Genomic DNA, 17,826 nt, shown 5'->3' on the forward strand with positions numbered 1-17,826 from the left:
TAAATATGCGGGGGCATCTTCAGCACCATCGGAGGGGGAGTTCGGCAGAACGTTGCGACATCATGGGCAGGATATAGCGACCCATTGGACGATTGTGATTGGCCGCGATACAGTCATCAGATTCCCTAGTCTAGCCGCCTAGGAATGACGACGGTATTAAAAGCCGAGACCTTTCACTCAAGTAAGAGGGCTAACGTGTCCTGATGTGAACTAGGACGTTTAATACGCTCCTGCATGGAGTGGGCGTCCGTATCTGGAGCCAGTGCAACTAATTAAAATAAACCCTTTTTCCTTCATTCCTAATACCGGACGTATTCGTCGATGGGCTTGGTGGATTCCTGGCCCAAACGCCACCTCGAGCCGCAACAAACTGGTTGGCAACGCTGAGATGAAGAAGGCAGTCCTCACGATCGGCGGACCTGGAAACGTGGCTCAGGGAGACACAACCGTCGCAGTAACGGCGTGATCTTGGATGAATCGAGAAAACTTGAAGGAAGAGCAGCACAAGGCCATTCCACGATCTGGGATCGGCGGACCTGGGAACGTGGCTCCGAGAGACACGGCCTTCGCAAGTTCGAGGTTGGGTGAGTGCTAGAGCGACTACGTTTTGCCGGACGATAAGGACGGGGTTCTATCAGGCAATTAGCTGTGATTGATCGCCACCGGGTGTGCGGTCAATACAGGGAAAGTTGTGGTCGGCTCTTGAAAAGCACGAATATCACTGTTAAAGGAGGATCTGTTGCTGTCGGTAGCAAAGCTCGGTATGGATATTAACGATAAGTTGAGGAATCCCGAAATTCGTACTGCGATTGACGAAGTGGGTTTCGATGAGGACGCGTTCACGGACTCCTGGGAAAAGATATGTCACGAGAGGAAAGAAAGAGCGGAAGAGAAGGAGCGCGAGAGGAAAGAAAGGGCGGAAGAAAAGAAGAGGCAGGAAAAGCGGGAACAAAGGCAGGCAGACATCGAGCTTGCGAAAATATAACTAGAGCGAGCGAGAGTAGAGCGCGGTGCGGAAGCGGCCCCGCCACATAGGGAAAGCGTGGAAATGAGTTTGCTTCAGCCGTACGAAACAGGCGATGACATCGGTATCTACCTGATTAAATTCGAACGGATTTCCGAGAAGCGATCATTTCGCGAGGACACACGGCCGGAGTGGTTGCCTGAGTTGCTTGCTGCCGGGAGAAGCCTCGCAAGTCGTAGCCCGACTGGGCGCGACCGAGGCAGGCGTGTGCAGTTCAATGAAGGCGAGTTTGCTCGCAAAATACAAGTTTTCCACAGAGGGACCTTTCGGAGATATCGACACAGTAGCAGCAGTCCCCAATGGGCTAGCGGAAGGCTACCCTTACCTTTTCTTGAACAGCCCAGGGTCGCTACTGATTAAAAGTGGATGCACATTTGCTGAAGGCTTTAACGAGGTCCAAAGCACGCGAACTAGGCCAGCAAATAAGTTACGACGATGAACAAAGGGCACAACAAGAGGATGAAACAGCTAGCCCCGGAGACGTAGTTAAGCCGGAGGAGGAAATCTTTCCGATTTCTCTCACAGAAATTCAGGAAGTTGGCCAGGCTGAGGAGCCGCCAACGGGAAGAAAGAAGAGGCACCCGAAAATTAACACCAGAAAGCGTGCTAAGAGGCGCCGCAGAGTCAGGAACGCGACAGAGAAGGCAACGCGGCCGAATCAAGCGAAGGCCACTGAAACATGATGACAGCGCAGTGAAAAAATTAAGAAGGCGCGTTTGTGGTGTGGCACGTTTCCAGTCAAGAGAGCGTCCCAGCCGCCAGACGAGGAAGAAAACAAAGCGACGTTCGACGCGGAGGAGTACAAAAGCAAGGGGGCAATCATGTTCCCCCTCGTTGTCACCCCTTTTCGAGGTGTAACCTGTATGACACGGGAGAGCGCGGCGCTAAGGCGACTCAAAGTGGTCATACCAAGCAGTGAATTCGAAGTGCAATGCCGAAGGGGCAGGTAGACAGTGCGTAAGGTATCGGGGGATCTGTAGCGACGGGAATGGCCTACGCGCCCTTTGTATTCCCTGGTTGACAGGCGCGACGAGAGCTTTCAGACCGCGCCCGCCTCGAGTACGGCTTAAAGCGATGATACAACCGTGGGCTGTTCGGAATGAATAACTGCGATAGAAGTTTTGTAGAAAGAACAGTTTGTTTGTTCCTTTATTTGTAGAGTCTGGTTAAACGTTTTGAGACTAGAACTCGTTTCGATAAGCAAGTTTTGAGCTTTGTTTAGATTGTTTGTTTTAGAAGCTCTCTGATATACTGAAAGAGATGGTTTTCCCGCGCAGAGATTATTGAAACTGTTTTTTCGGTATGTCAGTCTTTCTTTAAGCAAATAGGCTTCTTTTTTTTTGGGGGGGGGGGGGAGGGGGAGATACGCTTGCGCCGCCAAGTCTAAGTTATTTGCTAGAAGCCTGTATATAGTGGCCCGCTTGAGTGTCAGTTCTCTTTCCGAAAAGTTCGCGAGATTTTTCTTTGAAAATAAAACGCGTTATTTAAAGGAGCCGTTGTTCAACCGCAAAATTTTAGAAGGTGTTGGTGCCGTTCCTTTAAAGCATGTCTTGCTCGGGCGCAGAGAAGCAATCGGAAGTGTTGGTGCGTGTCTCGTACGGGTATTCACAAGACGGCAGCGTTTTCAGTATGGCTTAGAGCGTGCGTGAAAGTATTTAGAAATAAGCTCGAACTCGAATCTTCGTGTAGCTTCGGGCGCGTAATTTACGCAAGATTCTTTTTTTCTTTAGTGCGGGTCCTTCGTGGACAAGAGAAACTGTCAGTGCGTGAGTCGCACAAAAGTGGATATAGCGGAGCCTTGTTCGGAATATGTGGATTGTTTCGAGAGGAAAGCTTTGTCTTCACTACATGTGCTTGTCTCGCCAGACCTTTGCCGAGAATTCATTCTCTAGCGTGACGCCAGCAACCGTGGTCTAGGTGTCGCCCTTGCCAGCCTTAACGAAAGCGGTGGAGAGCATCTCAGTCGAAAACTGACCTCGGATAAAGAGAGTTTGCTCATAGTATGGGCCTTTGAAAAGCTAGGATGCTATATTCAAGGCACGAAACTCGAGGTCGAGAGTGACCGTTTCCCTCTTGCATGGCTGAAGCAAATGTCGGGGGGGGGGGGGGGGGGGGGGGAACGGGAGGCTGCTGGAGATAGTCTCATTTGGCAAGAAAATTTCGAGGTCAAGTATAGGGAACGGAGCCAGAATAATAATCCAGACGGGGCTGAGCCGGGGATTTTTAGGCATCGAACTCGGAGTATCTTCCAGGAACGTGCTTTGTACGTATCGCTATCGATGTTATTGAGATAGGCAACCTATTTCTGTCTTGCCGAGAGCTTACCACGACAAGAGAGAGAGAGAGAGAGAGATAACTTTGTAAAGCGATGCGTGGATCATAGCGTCCGGTAGGCGTGTCGCCCGGGCACGCCGACCAGTGTGTGTGTGCGCCTGCGTATTCCCAGGGAGAAAGCCACAGCGAAGTGAGGGCTGGGCCCTCGAGCTGTTGTGTGACACCAGCTGTCACTTCTAGAACAATCCCCCGATGTAGCGACCCAACATCGGAGCTTCGGGCAACCTGACAGCTGGTCGCCCTCAGGGCGAATCTCCTGGCGGCGGAGGTGTCTGTTACGTCTCACGACCAAGGGTCTTAATTAGACGACTACCACGAGACAACCTCACCCATTCATTGGCGCCTATCCCGAAGTCAAAGCAGCGTTGACACCGACGGTTGACGGGTCCACAAAAGGCCCCTCTGACAGCTTGAACTATTGATGAAAAGGGCCAACGACGAATGCTACAGTGGGAACGTCTTCGACCTCGGAATCCCAGATTGCTTCGCGCTTGCTAAATATGCGGGGGCATCTTCAGCACCATCGGAGGCGGAGTTCGGCGGAACGGTGCGATATCATGGGCAGGATATTACGACCGATTCGACGATTGTGATTGGTCGCGATATAAGCATCCGATTCCCTAGTCTAGTGGTCAAGGGAAGACGACGGTATTAAAAGCTGAGACATTTCACTCAAGTAAGAGGGCTAACGTGTCCTGATGTGAACTAGGACGTTTAATACGCTCCTGCATGGAGTGGGCTTCCGTATCCGGAGCCAGTGTAACTAATGTAAAATAACCCATTTTTCTTTCATTCCTACTATACCGGAAGTATTCGTCGATGGGCTTGGTGGATTGCTGGCCCGAACGCCACCTCGAGCCGCAACAAGCCTTGCCAGCTCAGAAGCGACACCAAGACAACGACAGTGCAGTTTGGCGGGCCGTTATTGGATATTTCACGAATAAACTTCATAAGCAATGCCGTTTGTGGCACAGATGATTCCGGCTGCGATTTTACACATAATTAAAAAACAAAACAAAAATCCCTGTGGCAGACAGCATAATTATAGTCCTTGTCGCTGGAGTATCTGAAGACGCGGACGCTACTTGCACGAGAAATCGAAATGCATCATAGAATAATGAGCAGTACTTTATTAATTACGTTTTAACTAATTATTTAATGGCACACATTTCGATTTGCGAATTGTAGCCGTTGAGCTCGAGAAACTTGGAAATAACGAAATAATTCTGATAATGGCACCTCTTTCGAGCTATATGTGCCGTCAAATTGCTATAAAAATGCACTGTTGCTCCGTTTACATTTTCTTTTTAATGAGAACGCCGTTTAATGCATCGAAGCAAACTTAAATCAAGCGCCAATGTATTTCGTCACATATTCTGAGAATGAATATGTCGAAACCTGAGTAACCACTTGTATAGCTTATCCACATTTGTTGCTTCTTTGTGTGTTGTCGATGTACGTATTTACGTTATTTTTACTTACCTTGTGCGAGAGTGCATTTGCCTTATTAAACATAAAGAAGAAAACAAAAACTGTGACATGATAATCCGAGCCCCCGTTGTTATCCGTGTGTACAAAAAAAATAATAATTGGAGGACGCTTAAGCTTCGCCTTTAAGCGTGGAACACGATAGCATTCAAAGATCCTTGAGTGCTTCTCATGTTTCCTGGCAACTGCAGCTTTTGTAACCGCTATGTTCACCGGGAAGCTCTGGCGGCGAACGCTAGGCACCAAGGCGAGCTTTGTGGTTCCTTTTTTTTTTTTTTTTTTTTTTGACGGTGTGCAAGGGACCGAGGCTGCCGCGAGACGGACTTCAAACGGCATCTGGAAAACGCTATCGCGTTAAAATGGGTTTGTGTTTGAGTTTCCGCGTAACATAATTATGTTTTCTCGTATGTTCAAATTGCAATACGACGCTATCATGTCTGTAAGTTGTGCGTAAGTCGTACTTTACAATTTTTCTGACGCATTTTACTTTGAGAAATTCAATTAGTTCAGTAACTTCCTTGTGCTACACGGAGGGCCCGCATTGGTTGGGTACGTCGTGTTTGGTTCGAAATGTCTATTCCCGAAACGACGGTCGCTGCGGGACCGCGACGCCAAATTTTCTGCGACAAGGGGGCCCTTAAACGGCCCCTCACCAGGCCCCATAGCAAATTATGGTTATACGCTGGAAGTTGTTACGTGTCCTCTAGGGAGCGTTCTGCCGCAAAAATTTTTCGAATCGGCTCATTAATAGCCGAGATAGAAATATTTCAGTGTCGCAAACCCATGATTTCAGCAGGCGGGCTCCACTGCATAGCGAGACTCCCTCTCCACTCGCCCCGTCTAGCCTTCGCAAGGGAAATTCCTTCCCTGCGTTCTCCCACACCGGACCTCGAGCATCGCGTGCGCATACGTCACAGGCCCCGCCTTCACTTTTTTTTTTCTCCCCGGCTTTTTTTTTTTTTTTTTTTTTTTTTTTTTTTTGTCGGCGCTACGCGCTTTCGCTGACAGCGTCGCGCGCGAGCTGTTGTCTCGTTCGCGCAGCGCACGATTTTGCGCGCTGTGCACAAGAACACATGACTAGCGGTATACAGTGCTACACGAATACTGAAGCAGAACAGGCGGATCGCAGAGCATGATCACACGCTGGAACACGATAGAAAATGGCACAGTTTCGGTACCTGCGCACGTGACTGCACGACCGTGGGAACAAGCAGATGAAGCGGAAGTACATCTCGCTTGCTTTGGTGCGAAGTAAAAAACAAAAAAGCACGCAGACATTCCGTTTGTGTGTTTTATTATTTCTCTAAACTTCAATTCGTCCATTCAAGCAACAGATCACACCAATAACATATGTTGCCTTCAATAATTCTCGAAGTCACATGTCACCACGAGCGACCTCACACTGCGGACCCGAGTACGTAGGCGCAGGGACGCGAGTACGTCACCGTCCGGCTTGGAGCACAGCGGCCGCGAGGAATAGGGAAAGCGGCGTTCGGATTGAAATTTCAGGCCTTTCCGCAGCGCGTAGTGATGTAATTCTTTGCAAACACGATCGTTGGCGCGCATTGTATTCTCTGCGCTTGTCAGCTCAATATGGCCAGACCTGGTGAGGGGCCCTTTAAGGAAAATAAAGTTGTGAGTGATGTGTTGATGAGTCAATATCAATGTGCTTCTCGAAATTAAGATTTTAGTTTGACGTATAAGCACTTGTGTCCGTCTCTCTTGCCAGTCTTTCGTCTGCTGGCGCGCTAATGAACGTGAGTGATCGATACCGCGTCCTTTAACCTCCGGACATGTCCTCGCCGTCTATATGTAACGTTGGCATTCCAAGACGAAGCAGGGTGAGGAATTCGACGATATGGCGGAATCAGAGCGTCCTCGTCGTGGTCTCAAAAACAGCACGCGTTCCGCCGAAGGTTGATTCGTACGCAAACAACTTCGTGCACAATCGTCTCTGATGGAGTCACCCGCAGGATGGCGGACCGCGGAGAAGCTATGCGCTGTTGCAGTTTTCCGCATCGATACGACTGTCACGCTGAAGCAACACGGCGCAACCAGGAGACAGAAATACGCTGTCATTCTTTTTATTCATAGGCAGCTGCGTGTCCTTTTTCCCGCTCCCGCGTCATTCTCTTCCTGGCTGACAGAACATGGACTACATTTGTCACGTTTTCCGCATATGCAGCGAGGACCCCGTATTACATGTAGAGAAAACGCATACGTGACGTAACTTCATGAAGTCAGTTGTGTCGCAATACTGAGTCATGCCACTGTTACCGTGAATTCCTTCCGCATTTTCATTCTAGGCGGGATGTTCTTATTACTTTTTTTTCCTCGCCCAGCGAGTGCGAGGCGACAAATGAGAAAGCCTAATTGTTCGATTAAATTAGGGTTTCTGATACCTGTAACGTGGTACAGACACCACACGTACCAGTCAAGAGGCACTGCCGACATGCGTGTTTTGGTACTACCATTTCGGTGGATAAGAACTCCACCAACTGCTTTAAAGGTTAAGGAGGTTATGTCATAGGAAATGTGTCACCTATATGGCGACGTAAAAGCGTGTTTCCGCCACTCTGCGCCGCTGTTTTCATTTGCTACACTTAATTTAGGTCCTCGAGTAACCAGCTATCAAATGCCGGCTGCGTAGGCCACCAGAACACAGCTACGAACAGTAGAGGGCAAAGATCGAGTTCAGTCAGTCAGTCTATATCAATCAATCGGTCATCATTCAACATCTCACAGAGTTCGTTTGCAATCAACAATGATTTGTGATGCTTGGATTCATTTCGAACCTGTACCACAAAGAAGAGTTCCTGCCGGATATTTCTCTTCTGATGCACTCCTGTTTGGCATATATCTTTTGCCGAGCCTATTGAATGCAGATTTAGCCGTTCCCTGTTTGATTCAACCATTTGATTCAGCTTAGCAGAACGCGCGCCTAGCAAAACTTAGCGCATTCCAAGAGCTTTTCCTGCTGCTCTAAAACGGCCCAAATGCTAGAGGATTCCTTGAAATCTGTGACGTCACACTGACGTAACGGGGCATAGTTTTCCGGCGCGAAATTTCGAGAAATGGCTACTTCGGCCTTCATTTCCTCCACTACTAACCAATCTTATTCTGTGAAATGGATGAAAATTAGATTTTCAAATACTTTACAAGCCTGTAATCATTTAACTATAGTTTATATTTGGTGTCTCTTTCATGCGTTTGAAAGAACACATGCGGTGAAGGATGACCACCCCGAGCAAGGAGTTTCTTCCAGCCTGGACAATTTCTCCACATCCATCAAATCCAACAAAATATGCAGCTTCCGCTAAATATACTCAGGACACGTGCAGACGGGATAAAGCGAATGCTTTCCACCGTGCGAGTTCATTCGTCTGTTCTTGCGAGCTTTTTATGACGCATTCACTCGCATTACAGGCGTAAGATTTTTCATGAAGACTCCTATGTATCCACATTTATCTGAAACTAGGCTTCTTACGCCGTTCAAAGTATAGTTGAAGTCGGCCTTTAACGCTTCACAGCCGCCTTCGTTGTTGCCAGCAGGAATTTGCCTCCCTTCTCTTTCTATCTTTTATTTACTGAACAAACAATTACTGCTACTATCGACTGCCGAAAGCGAAGCTTCGCATGCGGTTGCACATGACCGACGCGGTCAATCGTTCCTTACGCTTCAACTAACTCTTCGGTTTCAGCGCGCGCCGCCCGCGTCGCGCATCGTGACGCATAAATCGCGCCGTCGGCGAGTCCAAAGGGGCAAAAACACGAACCCCGGACTTCACACTTCCGCGCCAGGGCCGTTCCGGTCTGTCGAACAGCGACGGCGCTCTCTCTTGCTGCACACGTTTGCTACTACATAACTTGCGCTCTATGCAGCTTATTGACTCTCGCTAGAGTATAATTTAGTCTTTCTTTCTTTCTTTCTTTCTTTCTTTCTTTCTTTCTTTCTTTCTTTCTTTCTTAAGAGCTAACCAGCTTGTTACATGCTTGACAAGCGTTATTACGTGAAACTAACCTCACGCCGCGCTAGCGATTTGCAGTCGTATAACTTATGCACGTCCTTAAGAACGCAGCGTTTCGCAGGCCGCACCATGCACCGTTCCGTCAGGCTTTTTTTTTTCTGCGCGTGCACACCGTGATTAACGAGCCTAGTTGTGCAATCGGTTGCATTAGCACAGTGTCATGATGTGCATCGATCTACGCGCACACACACACACACACACACACACACACACACACACACACACACACACACACACACACACACACACACACACACACACACACACACACACACACACTCTCTCTCTCTCTCTCTCTCTCTCTCTCTTTCTTCGTATCAGGACAACAGCGAACAATTTCTAACCGTTGGCTTCTGAATCGCATAATCGTATTACATTGTTGTTGCTGTTTTTTGTTTGTTGCCCAGTTTCCCGGCAACAAAGAGTATAGAAATTTGAAGGCCTCGCTTGAGGTGTCAGTGTATATTCAAAAGAACGACAACAGAGCTTACAAGTTGCGAATCCGTCTGAAGCTCGCCAGAGCGTGTCTTACGTTCAGGGAGCCGATTACACAGCATTGATTGATTGATTGATTGATTGATTGATTGATTGATTTCTCGTCGCGGTGGCTCAGTGTCGAGTACGTTGTGCTGACGAGCGAGCAAGGGATCATGGCTTCCGCTCTCAGCTGTGGTGATGCTTTCCGACGAGGGCAGTACGCAGAAATTTTCAAGTGTTCATGCTTAGGCGCACATTAATTAAATACAGGCGGTCGAATTTAGTCCATAGCCCTACGCTACATGTGTGTGCAGAGCCCAGTATGCAGTTTCAGGAGCAGTAAACCCCGCAAGGTTAAATTACTCTACAGCGGTGGAATTAACGTTCTACCGCAGCAGTTACTGCTTCTGTTTAGCGCACCTTTTGATCACACGCATCACTGTCAGGACTGCCAATGAAGTACTTGAACATGGAGGAAAAGAAATCCTCAACCGAAGTAGTGTGGCTACCCTCACGAAAATTACAATAGTTTAAGTACAAAGTCCACGGAAGCTTTTCTGTGAGTTTATAGATTACCTGCAAACTTACAAGCTTCTGCGAAGAGTCCGTTGAGAAGCTTGTGTATCACACCAGACCCAAGCAAATAGACTCGCCAGCGACTCCTGCCTAGAGATACCACAGTGTATCGATTTATCCAAAAAGGACAAATCTGTAACAAGCCGAATCTCTTCATAATATACCCGCAGGCAATCTATATAGCTTAAAACAGGATAGAAACGCCAGACGCAACCCGACGAATCTATAGACTGTCTAATGTTTGTTCGTTTTTATTGCGATAGAAATTATATGGCCACTCCAAGCGCACTTCCACCGTCGGCGTCGCCGTGAGGCTCCGTATAAAGTTCAAGGGCGATAACACCGTCGCTGCGCGCTCTACGCTGTATGTTGATAAGAACGGCCCAGCTGAGGTGCAAGTTTTGCCAACCAGTTGCGACAGCGGCGTCAACTTTCGTGGAACGCCACCGCAAACATCTAGCCACGGCGTCACTAAGTAGACTGTGTGTGGAGAACAATACGCGCGTCCTCGACTCTCCATCGCTGGAGCCAAGATGAGTGCGACGAAGCAGGCTTTGTGCCTGTACCCGCCACCGCCAACCTGATCTGCTGTGAAAGAGGGAGTCCCCGACGGAACGTAGTTCGAGGTCCCTTCCCACGCGCCGTTCAAGACGCAAGACAATGGGCAACCGGCCGCGCTGCGGGGGTCAGCTCGGGGAATAAAAGGCACCTTTCCTGACGTATGCCCCGAGTTCTACGACATCCGTCTGACTTCGGTTGAGGACCGTGAACCTCGCGCAAAGAAGTGTGTGTGTGAGTGTGTGTGTGTAATCCCTCGCGCAGAGAGGCGACTTGTTTACGATGACTGGTCGAACGTTTCCCCCACCTAGGGATCGAGGAAAGACCGAGTGTTTATAAACCGCTGTTGTGCGGACGCTCAGTGTACTTTCTCTCGCAGTCATGATAGACTGATGAACTGCAACGTCCTGATGTAGATACTGTAAATAAACCCATATTTCTCGTTCTCGATGAGAAGCAGTCCTCTTCAACAAAGTCCTCAGCGTGGTTAAGTTGGACGACGGCATGGGCCAGCTACCTTCTAATTCATGCCCGACTCCAATCTTGACAACTGATTACGAGCGATGGGATTGAGCCCCCGATCCTAACAACTGGATGTCAGCGCTGGGATCGTCCTACAACTCTAACAATGTGCGAGTGGAGGCATGCGAAGGGAGCCGACGGTCGCGGCTCAATTTCGCCCGCGCGAACGGGACGAAAGCGGCCAAGAAGCGCGAAGTCTCACGTCGTGCGCGAGGCACCCAACGCTGCGAGGCGCCGGGGGGAGGATAGAGAGAGGGGGGGCGGCGTTCTACTCCGGTTGCAACTGCGCATGTGGCGGCTGCGCGCGGTCGCCCGGCGGTACCTTGACAGCGATCTGCGTTGGGGGCAGAGTCTAGGCGCGTCGGCGACTCGTAGCTTTGTGCGTGCTGTGTGTTCTGGGCGCTCACTTTTCGTTGAAGCTACAGACAGCGCGAATGTCACTTCGCTCGCTGCTGCTGCCGCGTTTCCTCACCCCAGCGTTTTGACAGCCAGTTTCTGCGCTCATCGAGTCAGATGTGTTCATGTTTGCTTGTGCGCGCGTGACACCATGCTTGTTAATTTAGTTAATGTGCCTATGTTTACAAGTTTATATGGTGGATAAAACTACTATCCTTACTTCGTATAGATGGCCACTAATTTGCCATCGCAATCGATGCTTCGCCTTTCGGGCGAAACTGTTACTTCATTTTTCTTTTAACTGCGACAGAAGTGCCCTAAGCTGGGTTTACTGCGACCGTCCATCCCACTCACCCATGGAGGAGAGAAAGAACTACGATGGACTTTTGCGGGATACGATGGCAGCCAAACGAGTTGGCCCAACACGTTATCGTCACGTCAGAGACCGTGACAGGTTTTAGTGCACCCTTTCTACAGGTAGAGCTGCGATATGGCAGCCGAACAAGTGCACATCGAATAAAAACTACCGGAAACCAACATATTCTTAGCCAACACATTCCGAGTCGCAGACGTCACGTGTTGGGTCGACTTTTCGAGGGAACAAAGCGAAGGAAATGGTCTCACGGAGACTTGACTTGCCAAGGCTTGTTGCGTGATGCCAATCTTGCCTCCTAGTTTATCTACTTCCTCCATGCGCCCACCCAAAGGCCGTCGACGTCATGCATGCCGTTGTCGTGTCGTCAGACTCCCTCTCTCATCCTCAGCTTCGACCTCAAAACATGGCGAAGAATTCGAAACTTTGATCACCACCGCCACAGGGCATCAAAATTCGGAGCCCCCCGGGCTACGTGAAATTGGGAGTCCGGCGCGCCAACTACTGAGCTATATGGCGCAACATTTGCACCTCTTGGCAATTTGAGCAACCCACAGACTCCGAGAGTGATGCGTCTGTGCGTGTATTTCGGAGGCGAAAGGAGGAAAAACTGTGACGGACGAAGACGACTGTGAGCGCATCGCCAGAGAGTTTGTTCTTAGTAGGAGGAGAATATTTCGTAGTATAGGCACAGAGGTCGCTCTGAGCAAGCGTGTTCCGGCCTTCTACCCAGCAAAGTGGAAAAGAGGAAAGAGGGACAAAAAAGAGTGATAGAAGATTATGATGATGAGGAGGAGGAGGTCAGGAAGGAGAGAATCGTGCATACAATAACCACGAAACGCAGTGGTTTCTCCGGTAAGATGACAGTATCCGCTGCAAAAACCTGCTGCCGTCGCATAAAAGGAGTTAACGGGAATCGCTGAAGTCGGCTGGCTTAAAATAAAGTAGTAGGCAAGCACCGCAACCGAGGGGCTTGCGTACGCCAGCGTCGCCGTCGAACAGTGCGCGGGGCTGCTTTCCGCGGCTTCGCCGCGCGCTGCAGACCTCCGGGCGTTGTGGCCGGCTAGCTCGACCGTCCGCGACGACGAGTGGTGAACTTGGCGGCCCGCAGCGGTGGTAGTGTGGTGGGCTGTCCCGTCCTTCTCGGCCTCCTCGCCCGTCCGGCCGGCCCGATCTGGGTCAGTTTCGGCCAGTGACCCCCACCCCGCGCTCCACTCTCCCCTCATCACACCGGAGAGGCCACCGCCACGCACTCCGGAGCAGCGGCAGTAGTATGCCGAGCTGAGCTGAGCAGCGCGAAAGTCCCGCGGCCGCAGCGGCACTTCCTAGAAGGAGCTCTCCCGCAATTGGATGCGTCCTTTTCCGAAGGGAAAGGGCGCCGCGCCGCGCATGAGCACACTCCTGTCTCGCTCGGTGACGCCGTCGTGCCACCCTCGTTTCGCTTTTGATGCCATTTTTTTCCTTTCTTTACGTTTCGATGTCGTGGCACTTCTAGGGCCAGTCCGAGCTCCTTTCGCGTTTTGCCCTCGCGGCGCTCTCGATGGAGAATAGAGAAGAGGTGAGACTTGACGAAAGCGGCGACGGAGAGATAATCGTTCACCTCCAAAAAGAAATTCGGCAGACACTTAAGACTGCATACGTGTGGGGAACGCGAAAGCATTATGCCGTTTGTAGACTTCGGGACGTCATGAATGCGCTCATTTTATACACTCATGACGTGGCGCCACCTCCTCCCAATTGGCTGCGCCGTCACGTGCCCAATGACGTACGCACTCGGCCACCCGTTTAGTCAGCCAGATAACTGCGACGTGACGTGTGCGATGACGCACACACTAGGCACACAGAGTCAGCCAGAACCGCGGAGACGCCGTTGCGTCGGCGAACCGTTCTCGTCTAGCACCCCAGAGGTCCAGGTTCGATACCCACCGAAACCAAAATTTACCAAACTTTATTTTTAAATACATTGATTTACTGTGTTTACAGGAACCTCCTTGTAAAATGTGACGTCAATACGAGCATTTGTTGATGTTTTTACCCTTTGCGCCCTCCGCCATTTTTGGTACAATCTGTCGGTGACGTCGACTACGACAGATTTCCGCCCATACAATGCTTTCATATTATTATTTCTTTTTAAATATGAAACTCCTCACTTCTATTTCTTCAGAGCGATCCCTCTCCACTTCCATTTCTCCAGAGCGATCGCTCTGAAGTGCCTATGCACTCCTTGGTTGGCCATCGGAACTGGCTATAGCAAATCCCAGCAGGTACGCCTCTAATCGAACCGGCCATCGTGCGCTCTTGGGCCCTGCAGCGTTTCAACTACGCTGCGGCCGCTTTCCGCATGTGAACTGACAGACATCGACGGCTTTCCGTCGGGCTCATCTCGGGCACCATACCATGACCTTGCCACGTATGCGCCGTGCCTGCAAAGACAGTACACGTGCACTACGGCGCGCTCTTCCTTTAATACAGCTGTGTACACCACGCAGGTGCCGCCCGCGAGTTAACGGCGTAGAACGTCCTATTCATGAACGCGGCACAACCTCTCTCTCTCTCTCTCTCTCTCTCTCTCGTTTCGTCCACAGGGACACTTTGGGGAATCTGGGGATGGAACGGTGTTATTTAAGCAGCTCGCAGCTGCTGTGTTACTTTCTCCTTGTAACCATCACAACATGTACTGTTGTCTAAAGAATTCTTCGCCGAGAAAGCCCTCCTCATCTCTGACTGACTGCAGGCTGCGCATACCTCAGCATACGCACCAATGGGTGGCGATGCGCACGTGTCATCTCACCTATAAAAGCAAACTACGCGTCTTTCAGATAGATGACAGGTGTATTCTACCATCCTTCTCCGCCAATCCTCCAGTCTCCTTTTGCTTCCTTTGTATACCTTTTGCATATTAATCCTAAGACTCCTGGGTGCTTCTAAATCCCGATGCTGCTGGATCTCTGCGCTCACCTCGTTTATCTTGGACTGAAAGGCATTACGCCTCATTACGATATGCTCACTCCTTTCTGTGGTTTCTGTGCTGCTAGTGATGATCATGATTTCTACTGCACTCCCCTTCAAAACGGGGCGGCGACAAATAATCGCCCGGACTGGTTGAGCCAATCTCGTATTATAAACATGCGTAGCAGTCTAGCATTTTGCCTATCGTTCCTTCGCCTCTTCTCTCTTGATTAAAACCTCCTTCTTTATATTGTTGTACATTGTCTATGCCTGTAACGACTCCGGTTCTATCAATCTCTCCCCTGCTGTTCTTTCTCTTTTTTTTTTCTTTTTTATTCCCCCCCCCCCCCCCCCACCTATACCCTAAACGTATCTTATCTGGACTGCTGACCGGTTGATGCTTCTATACGCTTTGAATCCCAGCGCTTCTGGAAGCTGGAAATTCCGTATACGGGTCTTTCTGGGTGAACATATGGGCATTATATTACGGTGTGTAGATTCGTTTCCGGACTTTTGCTGCAGCAGACACATGCTTCATCCTGATGCGATTATTTGCTCGAGTGTAATTTTGTCCTCAGCCAGCCAGCTCGGGCCTCAAATAGCAAGGCACTGCTCTTTCTGTTATTGCACAGATTTTTCCCTCCTGATTTCTTTCTTCACGTATTGTAAATTTCTACGGTCAACCCCTCCTCCCACCCTCCCCCCTACAATTTGCATCCAATTTACCGTTTCTGTTCCTCTCACTTACTTTTTGATGACTCCGGGCCGTCTGCTTGCACTTTCAATTACCCAGCACTTGGTTGCCAACTTTCTTGATCTCTTCCTTCATTCAGTGTCCGTGCTTTTGAGGTACAGATACTTGTGCGTTTTAGCCGCCCTTCTTTCTCTTTCATCTATGTTCTCGAGTCTTCCTTCAAAACCAATTTTGCTCCGTGCAGGCTCGGACTTCAAAAGAGATCCAATCCATGTCAACCGTACACTGCCTCATCTGCGGTTCTACCGTGAGCCCCCAATGCCAATCGGCCCGCCGATCTTTGCTTAACTTCCAACCACGCATACATCAGCGCTGGGCAGCGCCGACCGAGTGGAGTAGTCACTACTCCTTAATTACCCTTCTCTACGATTCCTGCGCTGTAATCGGGCAACTTCAGCGTATACTCGAGGTTCACCGAAGGGGATAGGTGTTTCTCAAACCAACTCCTTAATCGCGCGAATCACAGGGGAACGTTACCGAAGCGCAGTGACTATATATTTATAGTTCTGTCGTCGGGCGGCGTTAACCTCCACTTGGTGGAGAGACAGAGAGAGAGCGAAAGCTTGTACATAAGAAAGGGCATAGAGGTCAACACGAGGCGAATTCATCTGAAGTCCACTCGTTTAATTTGCATTCCGTGAACTATAGATAAAGAGATGCTGCGCTTTGCGAAATTCGTTTCACTGCCGTTTCAACGTGGCGGCCTCTTAAAGGTCGCCACGTGTTTCGCCCACCCAATGCTCCGCGATAGACGAGTTCGCAGCATTCCCTGCACTCACCACCGAGACTGTGCAGGGCTTGTGCCGGGGCGGTTCTGCACGACCAAGAAATGACACTGAACTAACACGAAACAGTTCCGCGAAGCATAGGGCGAATCGAATGCACTTACACCACTCTGCGCGCTGAGGGAAAGCGGGAAGAAAGAGGATAATGACGCGTTTGGGTGAAGCCAGAGGAAAGGGGCGAAGTACACGACGAGGGAGAGTTCTCAGTCGAGGCGTGTTTCGTGAACCTGGGAATAAGAGTGCGAATTTTTCGCAGGACTGGCTTCGCGCCACGAAATTCTGGCGCTCATGTAACACTCGACATGAAGGAACGCGGCGGCGTTGCAAAGGCGGCTCACCGTGCGCGCGGTACAAGATGGGGTGGGTCGACGACGGCCAGGTGGCTCAGCGATGACCGGTACTCGGGTCTCTGAGCGAGCAGCCGCCCCGGAAGGTCCCGCTGGACGTCCGCACACGCCGGCCACTGCTATGCAGCACGCCGACTGGGGCAGGAACCCTGCAGAAGGGGGCGCCACACTCGTGTCAGCGCGCTACCAGTGTTAAGCGCGAAGACATTCTACGTTCCGAACAGCGTGGTGCACGTGAGCGAAAACACAATAAGAGAAGATGCACACGGCGCTGAGACGATTGCGCCGTTGAATACGTGAATCTTCATCAACGAGCCCATGCGGCTTGACCGTTTCCGCAGAGAAATTCGGCACAACATGCGCGCAAGTCTGAACTCGTCCTCAACGCAGCAAAGAGCACAACAACGGGGAGGCGCGAGCAGCCTAGATAGAACCACCAGGTTCCTATTACGTGTCCTTCCCACCTTCCCCGCAAGAAATGCGCCAGCTCCAACTCCTTGTACAGGTTCCAAGGCCTGTGCCACAGCTTTTACCATTATTTGCAGGAATGAAACGTTTCACGAAGCAACCACAAGCGAAGTTCCGCAAGTGCGCTTCTCCACACATCGTGGGTGCACGAAGTGGTGCCGTCATTCCCTTTCCATTCTCTTCGTCGGTATTTGCAAGCGACCCCCAGCGTGAACAGTTCCACGAGCGTGAAGTCGGGCACCTTGGGTACGATACCATAAACTGTGGGAAATCATGCTTGCACTATTTCGCATATAATTTATTTTCTTTTCGTGGACTTATACCCCTGAAAAACGCGAGTCATTGCAGCCACCTCCCGAGGCGAGCGTCCATGAAGGCATCTGCAGCAAAATAATGTCGCTGTGACTGGTTTCTGCAAATGTATCTAATCTCCAAGAGATCTGAGACGACCTAATGAGCTGAAGCGCTGCACATCAAATTGAAGCAAATCGCGGCCAGCGTGCCGACTCGGTGCGCTTCAAGTAATCACACCGACAACGATTGCAGTTTCAAGCAAGCTAGAAGTGCGAGAGAAAAACACAAGATAGATAGGTATACCCCAGAGAGTTTCAATTTCTCGCTTCTTATCGCGTCAGTTTGGAAAGCTGATGCATGGCTGATAACAGCGAATAACTCCGTGCTTAATTTGGACCAAACGGGGTTGCTAGACCAGCTTAAAGATAGTTTGCGTATATGGCAACTGTAAGT

The 17,826-nt window shown here is 50.1% G+C and overlaps 1 protein-coding gene across 2 annotated transcripts in view; it reads right to left on the reverse strand.

Moving 5' to 3' along the window:
- The window catches only part of Eip74EF (Ecdysone-induced protein E74), a 279,178-nt gene that overhangs the window by 215,352 nt on the left and 46,000 nt on the right, over positions 1 to 17,826 (reverse strand). For both annotated transcript variants that reach the window (XM_072287798.1, XM_055073631.2), the window contains exon 2: positions 16,603 to 16,760. The gene's annotated coding sequence lies outside the window, so the exon portion shown is untranslated. The remainder of the gene's footprint in view (positions 1 to 16,602; positions 16,761 to 17,826) is intronic.

This window comes from Dermacentor andersoni, chromosome 4, assembly GCF_023375885.2.
Source record: "Dermacentor andersoni chromosome 4, qqDerAnde1_hic_scaffold, whole genome shotgun sequence".
Lineage (NCBI taxonomy): Eukaryota > Metazoa > Arthropoda > Arachnida > Ixodida > Ixodidae > Dermacentor > Dermacentor andersoni.